We start from the raw sequence: 9382 nt of genomic DNA, 5'->3' as shown, positions 1-9382 counted from the left end.
AAGTAGATACTCTGACTAAGTCCAATTAGTCTTTTACTCCTTTCTCTTAATATCCTTATCCCTAGGATATAGGTAGCTTCTCCAAGGTCCTTCATAGCAAAGCACTTCCCAAGCCAGGACTTAACCTCCTGCAAGGTTGGGATGTCATTTCCTATGAGTAGTATGTCATCCACATACAGGACCAAAAAGCTAACTATACTCCCACTAGCTCTAACATACACGCAGGACTCATCTTCACTTCTTGAGAAACCAAACTCTTTGACCTTCTCATCGAAACAAAGATTCCAACTTCGAGATGCTTGTTTCAATCCATAAATGGATTTCTCAAGCTTGCACACTCTATTGGGGTACTCTGCACTGACAAAACCTTCTGGCTGATTCATGTAAACATCCTCAGCCAACTTTCCGTTAAGGAAAGCGGTTTTGACATCCATTTGCCATATTTCATAATCATGAAATGCAGCAATGGCTAGCATAACCCTAATAGACTTAATCTTTGCTACTGGTGAAAAGGTTTCATCATAATCAATACCCTGAGTCTGAGTAAACCCCTTCGCAACCAGTCGAGCCTTAATGGCTTCCTTAACACTCATAGCAAATGGATCTGAGTAAACCCCATCGGTCTTCTTCTTGAAGATCCATTTGCACCCGACTGTCTTACGGCCTGGTACATTGTCAACCAAGTTCCAAACTTGATTGTCATACATGGACTGTATCTCGCTGTCCATAGCCTCCTTCCATTTAATAGACTCTGGGCCTGCCATGGCTTCCTTAACACTGTTAGGTTCATCCAGATTTACCAGTGTACTGTCACTGATAAATGTATCACCTTCCGTAGTAATATGAAATCCATAATAAAACTCAGGTGTGTTCCTAACCGTTGTGGAACGCCTCGGTAGTATAGACTCGTCAGCTGGATCAACAGGAATTTCCTCCTCAAGTTGATTGCTAGTGTCTGAGGTTCCTTCACCAATTGAGTCTTGAATTTCTTCAAGGTCAATTTGCCTCCTACTGTCTCCTTGGCTTATAAATTCTCTCTCTCTCGAAAGACTCCTCTCCTAGCCACAAAGAGCACATTCTCGTTGGGTCTGTAGAAGAGGTAACCAAAGGATTTTTGTGGATAGCCGATGAAAATACACCCTTCACTTCGAGGTTCGAGCTTGTCATGAGTTTTGCGCCTCACGAAAGCCTCGCAACCCCAAATCTTGATATGGTCCAGATTGGGAACTTTCCAGTCCACATTTCATGAGGTGTTTTGGCAACCTTCTTTGTAGGGACTAGATTAAGGATGTGGGCGGCAGTCTCTAAGGCATACCCCCAAAAAGAGATTGGTAGCGAAGCTCGACTCATCATAGAGCGAACCATGTCCAACAAAGTTCGATTGCGCCTCTCAGCTACACCATTCAGCTGTGGTGTCCTGGGAGGTGTCAATTGTGAGACAATCCCACACTCCTTAAGATAGTCGAGGAACTCAGTACTAAGATACTCACCACCTCGATCGGATCGAAGCATCTTAATGTTCCTGCCCAATTGATTTTCTACTTCCTGTTTAAACTCTTTAAACCTTTCAAAAGTTTCTGACTTATGTTTGATTAAGTAGACATAACCATATCTACTAAAATCATCAATAAAAGTCACATAATAGCGATTAGCATCCCTTGTGGCGGTTTTGAATGGTCCACATACATCAGTATGTATAAGGTCCAACAAACCCTCACCCCTTCCACAAGTACCAGTGAAGGGTGATTTTGTCATTTTTCCAAGTAGACAAGACTCACAACTATCATCCGACTTGAGGTCGAACGACTCCAAGACTCCATCCTTTTGGAGCTGGCCTATGCGTTTCTTGCTTACATGTCCAAGACGACAATGCCACAAAGATACTTTATCCAAGCTAGTAGAAGAATCAATACATAATACATTATTTCCTAAATTATCTACAACCGATACAGCTTCATACACACCCTCACAAGGTAATGCTTTAAAATACAGAACATTATTAAAGAAAGCATTAATACTACCAACTTCATTATCAAAAGAAAAGGTAAAACCTTGTTTGTACAAAGCATGAAAGGAAATAATATTCCTCGCCATTTCAGACGAGTACACACATTTATTCAAATCTAACTTTAACCCACTATCTAGCAACAAAGTATAAACTCCAATCTTGGTAACAGGTGCAACCTTCTTGTTCCCCATGATTAAGTTTATCTTTCCGTGCTCCACATCCTCACTTCTTCTTAGGCCCTGCAAGTCACAACAGATGTGAATACCACAACCTGTATCAAGAACCCAAGAATTAGAATATGGTGAGTTATTAGATAATATAGTGTAAATACCTGCATGGGATGGTTTCACTTTCCCATCCTTGACATCCTGCAAGTACTTTGGGCAGTTTCGCTTCCAGTGCCCCTTATTTTGACAGTAGAAGCATTCAGCATCCTTAGGGATGGCAGAAGGAGTGATAGAACCACCTTTGGTTCCAGATGAGGAGCCTTCAAGGGACTTTCCCTTGGTACCCTTCGAAGGGTGCTTCCTCTTCTTCCCTTTGCCTTGCCCGATAGCCAAAACAGGGGTAGTAGTAGGAGTAGGAGTAGCAACCGACTTACTCTTAAGACCACTTTCGATAGTCTTCAGAAGTCCTTGAAGCTTACTGAGTGTGACTTCCTCCTTGTTCATGTGGTATGTCATACGAAATTGATCATAACACGATGGCAAGGAGTGCAAAATGATATCAATTGCCAACTCCTCAGGGAAGTTCGCATTCAGTTTCATTAGACGGTCCACATACCTTTGCATTTTCTGCATGTGGCTCGTGATTGGTTCGCTATCCTTCATACGGGTAGTGATCATGGAGGAGATTATTTCATACCGCTCTTGACGAGCACTCTGATGGTACCTTTCCATCAGATCCTGATGCATCTCAAAAGGGTAATAGTCCTCATAGGACTTTTGGAGTTCAGCTGTCATGGTGGCCATCATGATGCATGCCACCTTGGTGGCATCTCTTTCATGTGCCTGATACTCAGCGACCTCCTCAGGAGTAGCAGTGGACTCATCAAGCTCCTTTAGCTCCTTATCGAGGATATATTCCTTGTCCTCATAACGAGTAACCATCCTGATGTTCCGGATCCAATCCATGAAGTTGGAACCATCAAAGATGACCCTCCCACAAAGGTTCATGAGGGAAAAGGAGCCAGTAGGGTTAGAGCCCGAAGCTTTGTTGTCGGAAGACATCTGAAAAGAAGAAAACAAGTTTAGATTAGATATATGTCGAATCCTTAATAATACACCCAAATGTAATATTAAGGCTAGGATCCAACACAATATATTATAACTTAGAAGAGGGATGCCGTAATCTAAGCTATAATATATTTGAAGGTAGGTGAATGACGATTCACCAATTTCCACCATGAAAACGAAATGAATTATTAGGTTTAACTGGTTTTTTGAAATTCCTAGATTCTTTTGAGATTCATTGAACTTTTCAATGGCATGTTTCAATCTCGATTGTGCCCTTCAAGTTTTGTGACTGGGATGCCGAGGATCACAAAACAAGGTGGGAATAACCATGCAAATTCACTTGGTACCCTTAATATTATCACCTAATCAATGTGCCGGTTAACCACACACGCTCCACCGATCTATGATAAACATTAAGTCACCCTTCGTGATCCTTACTAGTCCAAGTTAGTGTGCCGGTTAACCACACACGCTCCACCAACGACTTGGTAAGGTACAAAGTGTGAATTTCATGGGTTAGCACCATATTCACATTTTCCTAAAGTAACTAAGATTGGGAATTTATATAAGGTTTAGTTACTTTATAATATTCATCATACTTTTAATGAGAATGCATAAGTCCTTGTCCTACCCGTTCGGCTAACGACCCTCCACCAGTCAAGCAAACGGTGGGTGAGAGTGGACACCCATTAAGTTGCCATTTTATAGGCAACAACCTTATACCCACCTTATAGACTGGCTTCGTGAATGAGGCGTACTAGCGGTAAGACGACTTTGAACTTATACATATATATAATAATTAACCATTAATGTTATAAATAGTATAAGGGTTGAATTTTAACTTTTAAAACTCTAAGGGTTTGGAATTAATGTATATTAAAGTGTGTGTAACTTTACAAATTCCAAAACTTGAGGACAAGTTTTGAAACTATTCAAAACTTTTCATTTCATAACTTATGAATTAAAGGTTCATAAAATGAAGACTCTTCATTTCCATGTAACTTATGTGTTTTAAGTGTGTGTTTAAAAGAAGTGACCTTTGGATATCCATAACTTGAGGACAAATTATGGACTCCATTAAAACACATAAATGATCAAGAATTAATCCTAAACAATTCAGCAAATAATTCCTATCATCTTCTAAATTCATAAGAACATGAACATGATCATCAAAGTTTCAAGAATTATATGAACACATACAAAGCATGAAATTTTGATATAAGCTATTGTAAATGGATTAGAACAACCATTACACCAACTAAAACAAGTTTTAAAACACCAAAACAGTTTAGGGTAATGTTTCTAGTCCATTTCCAGCAGCAAAAGTCGAAAATCTGCATTCTGAGGCTCCTACTCGCCGAGTGCACGAACCTACTCGGCGAGTAGGATGAGTTTACACATGAACTCGGCGAGTCCCCCCATGGACTCGGCGAGTTCATCAGGCAGACAGCAAAAAATTTGACTTTTTTCACTATTTTGCATCAAGTATCAAACAAACAAGCCTAGGCTCTGATACCACTGTTGGGTTTTGAGAATTCTAACACTAACTAAGTGCACATGCAACCCTATTAAACCTTGGATCTATGTTTGTCTAAGATACATGCAAAATATTATTTTCCAAGGTTTATAACCTATCTAGCATGGCATGGGGTACTTTTAACCATAAAAGAACTAGATAAATTACATACCTTTTGTTGATTGTTGATTCCTTGGAGTTTGAGAGCCAAGCACCAATAATGTGAATGCCTCAAATGGAAATCACAAATCACCACAAACTTGGAAAATGTATGAAAGAGTATACTAACTCTTGATTTTGGCCACCACACTTACACACACATAAGGGTGTTTTTCATGCAACATAAGCTTGTTTATATAGTGTACATGGTTAGGGTGAAACCCTAATAACCCATGTCTTTTCCTCTTCCAAGGATCCATGGGTAAAAGCTCCATGGATCATCCATGGACTTCCATATAAGCTTAGCCCATTCCCAAATGAGTGTTAGCCCACACCATATAAATATAATAGCCCATGATTTAATTAGTCTTCCTTTTAATCACTAAATTAATTCATAATTAATTCAAGATTAAAACTAATTAAGTAACATGACTTTACATTAATATATTATAACTTATAATATATTAATAGATCGTAAGTATACAACTCTCATAAAATTATCCATAACTAGTTTGGGTGAAGTGCAACCCAAATGGACCATGCCGGGTCGGGTCAAGTATATACCAAATAAGTTATGGACTTAGACATCTTATCCAACAATTTGGTTATAAAATCCATGGAAATCTGTTCCCACTTCCATTGGGGAACCTCTAGTGGCTACAACTTGCCATGAGAACGCTGGTGCGCGGCCTTAACCCGGCGACAGGTCAAGCACCTCTCGACTACCCAAGCCATGTCCCTCTTCAGACAGGGCTACCAATAATCTCTCTTCAGGTCCAAGTACATCTTAGTGGCTCCTGGATGGATCGAGAATCTCGATCTATGTGTCTCCTCCATCAGAATACGGCTAGCTCCGCCAGTATGGGGTACCCAAATCCGCATTCGGAAAGTCATACGCCCACGACTGTCTGTCACAAACTCAGACACCTGCCCCATCACCCGCTCCCTCTTGTGGTTCTCCGGTCTCACGGCCTCCACCTGGGCCTCTCGAATGGTATCTAAGACTGGAGTCATCACCGTCATCCTCATACACACATCTCGGATCGGAGCGCTCTCGGCTCTATGGCTCAGGGCTTCGGCTACCACATTAGCCTTGCCCGGATGATACAGGATCTCACAGTCATAGTCTTTCACCACATCCAACCACCTCCTCTGTCTCATATTCAGGTTGGGCTGATCCATGAGATACTTCAGGCTCTTGTGATCCGTGTATATAATACACCGAACACCATAAAGATAGTGGCGCCAAATATTGAGGGCTAACACCACTGCCCCTAACTCCAAATCATCAGTGGGATACCTCGTCTCATGAGGCTGCAGCTGCCTCGACGCATATGCTATCACGTGACCCCTCTGCATCAACATTGCACCCATCCCTGAGATATACACATCGCAATAAACCACAAAGTCCTCCACTCCCTCCGGAAGGGCTAACACTGGAGCTTCGCATAATCTCTGGCGAAGAGTCTCGAATGGTGCCTGCTGCTCAGGCCCCCAAACAAAAGTAACACCCTTCCGGGTCAATTTGGTGAGAGGAATTGCAATCATGGAGAAATCCCTGATAAATATCCGATAGTAGCCGGCCAATCCCAGAAAACTCCTGATCTCGGATGGGGATCTCGGCACCTACCATCGCATAACCGCCTCAATCTTGGCCGGATCGACCAATATCCCATTCTGATTAATGAGATGTCCCAGGAACTGGACCTCTCGTAACCAGAAATCACACTTGGAGAATTTGGGATACAACCTCTTCGACCTCAAAACTCCAAGAACCTCCCGCAGATGCTCCTCATGCTGCTCTATGGATCTCGAATATACTAAGATATCGTCGATGAACACGATCACCGACCGGTCCAACATAGGCCTGCACACCCGTTTCATGAGATCCATGAATGTCGCCGGTGCGTTGGTGAGACCAAAAGGCATCACCACAAACTCGTAATACCCATAACGAGTTCTAAAGGCCGTCTTCTGAATATCCTCCTTGCATACTCTCATCTGGTGATATCCGGATTTCAAATCAATCTTGGAAAACCAAGATGCCCCTTGCAGCTGATTGAATAAATCATCGATCCTCGGAAGTGGATAACGGTTCTTGACCGTCAACTTGTTCAACTCCCGGTAATCAATGCACATCCGATGCGAACCATCCTTTTTCTTGACAAAAAGGATCAGCGCTCCCCACGGAGAGCTACTTGGTCGAATAAATCCCTTCACCAGTAGATCCTAAAGTTGTGAGGATAACTCCTGAATCTCTGGTGGCGCAAGGCGATAAGGTGCCTTGGCAGTAGGTGCTGCCCCCGGAATCAAATCAATCTGGAACTCCACTTGCCTCTCGGGAGGCACACCCGACAACTCCTCGGGGAAAACATCCGGGAACTCGCACACTATCGGAACCTTGGCGGTAGAACTCGGCCTCTCTGACGAAATCCGCGTATCCATCACGTACGCCAGGAAGCCCATACAACCCTGCTGTAAACTCTGCCTCGCCCTGGCAGCAGAGCAGAAAGCTGACCCAGATTTGGTACCCTCACCATGTACTGTAAGCACTCCCCTACTAGGGTCTCATATAGTCACCATCTGACGCTCGCAGTCGATCACTGCTCCAAAAAGGCTCAACCAATCCATGCCCACGATGACACATACATCACCCATCGTGATCGGTACCAGGTCAATCAGAAACACAACACCAAAAATCTCCAACACACATCCTCGGAATACATCAGTAGCAAAAACCGCATGCTCATCGGCTACGGAAACCCTCAGAGGTCGACTCAACGCCTCCCATCGGATACTGATGTGACGACTAAAAGCTAAAGACACGAAGGATCGACTCGCACCCGAGTCAAATTACACCGAAGCAGGTACGGAATTCACAAGAAATGTACCTAAATATAGCTCAGAATAAGCACAATAAATCTCAAAATAAATAATAACGAAATACGTACCAGCCACGACATCATGTGCTACACGGACCTCCTTCGCTGTCAGCTGAAAAGCTCTCCCACGAGCCCTCGAAACCTCGGCCTTCACCGGCCGAACATTAGTAGCATGCAATGCAGCAGGAGCGGAACCCTAGGCTGATCCTTGAACAAGATGAGGGCACTCAACCTTCCGATGGCCGGTCTGATTGCAGTGGAAACAGACTGCAAATCCCTTAGTGAAATCCTTCACCATATGCCCCTCTTTGCCATATTTGTAGCAAATCCCCGCCCGACAAGATCCCGCATGACTCTTGCTGCACTTGCCACAAGTGCGGCCCTTCTGGCCTCCTGATCTCGAATCAGCAGGCTTAGCCCGCTTGGCTGCCGGCTGCAACTGCGCTGGCCGCCGGTCTCTCCCCTGAGACTCCGCATCCTCCCTGGCCTGAGTCTCCAGCTCGATCTCCCTCCTCCTGGCATTTGCCTGAAGCTCAAAAAACGTCCGATAAGACGAGTTCGCCACGAACTCTCGAATATCCCTCCTCAGAATGCTGAAATACCAGCTCATGCGTGCCTGTTCAGTCAACACATGCTCAGGGCAGAACAACGCCCTCTCGTGAAACATCCGCGTAATCACATTCACGGACTCTGTCTTCTGCCTGAGAGACAGAAAATCCTGGGCTAACCCTTCCCTCTCCACCGGGGGAACATACTCATCACGGAACATCACAACAAACCTCTCCCAAGTCACTGCAGAGTGCTCAGCAGGAGTAAAACTGGCTGTCGCAAACTTCCACCAGTCCTTCGCTCCCAAGCGAGGCTGGTTCAGCATGAACCGAACCCTCAAATGCTCGGGGCAAGAACAAGTGTAGAAACACCCCTCGATATCAGAGATCCACCTCATCGTAACAATCAGATCCTGAGCTCCATCAAACTCTGGTGGCTTCCTGTTGCTGAATTCCCGGTACAACAACGAGTCACCTCCCTGTGGTCTGGCAGCAGCAAGAGTTGCGGTGGCTACAGCAGTAGCGACCTCAGTAACAGCGGCATACCGCTCATCAAAGGTCTTAATGAAAGTGGTCTTAATAGACCCAAACATCTCAGGAATCTTCGCTCGAATAGCTGCGACCACCTTCTCATGAATAATCATGCGAATCTCATCATCACTAGTCTCACTGCTCCCGGGGTTGTGGCGTGTACCCACCGTGATGTCTCTAAAACACAACACAAAATCATCAGAGACTCGCTCGAGCATACACACACTCGATCTCACATCCCTACTCGTTCCTTAACATCCTAAGGATTCTTACTTGGGTTGCATACAGATCCGGTGCTTTCAGTAGTATGGGCCCAATACTACCTTCCACACCAACCTGTAGTCATTCCAAGTCCTCCTCCTAGGACCCCAGTTCACTATTACTCTATCTCTCACGACTAACTGACTACCCTCTCATAGGATCCCTCATATACTCATATAGATATCCCCTAGATAGCAACTCAAAGCATATAACAGATAGCAACGACTCCTAAGCTAAGCTAT

Source organism: Lactuca virosa, chromosome 4, assembly GCF_052849685.1.
Source record: "Lactuca virosa cultivar CGN04683 chromosome 4, Lactuca_virosa_CGN04683_v6, whole genome shotgun sequence".
Lineage (NCBI taxonomy): Eukaryota > Viridiplantae > Streptophyta > Magnoliopsida > Asterales > Asteraceae > Lactuca > Lactuca virosa.
The sequence above is the reverse complement of the archived record's forward strand: the minus strand, read 5'-3'. Positions refer to the sequence as shown.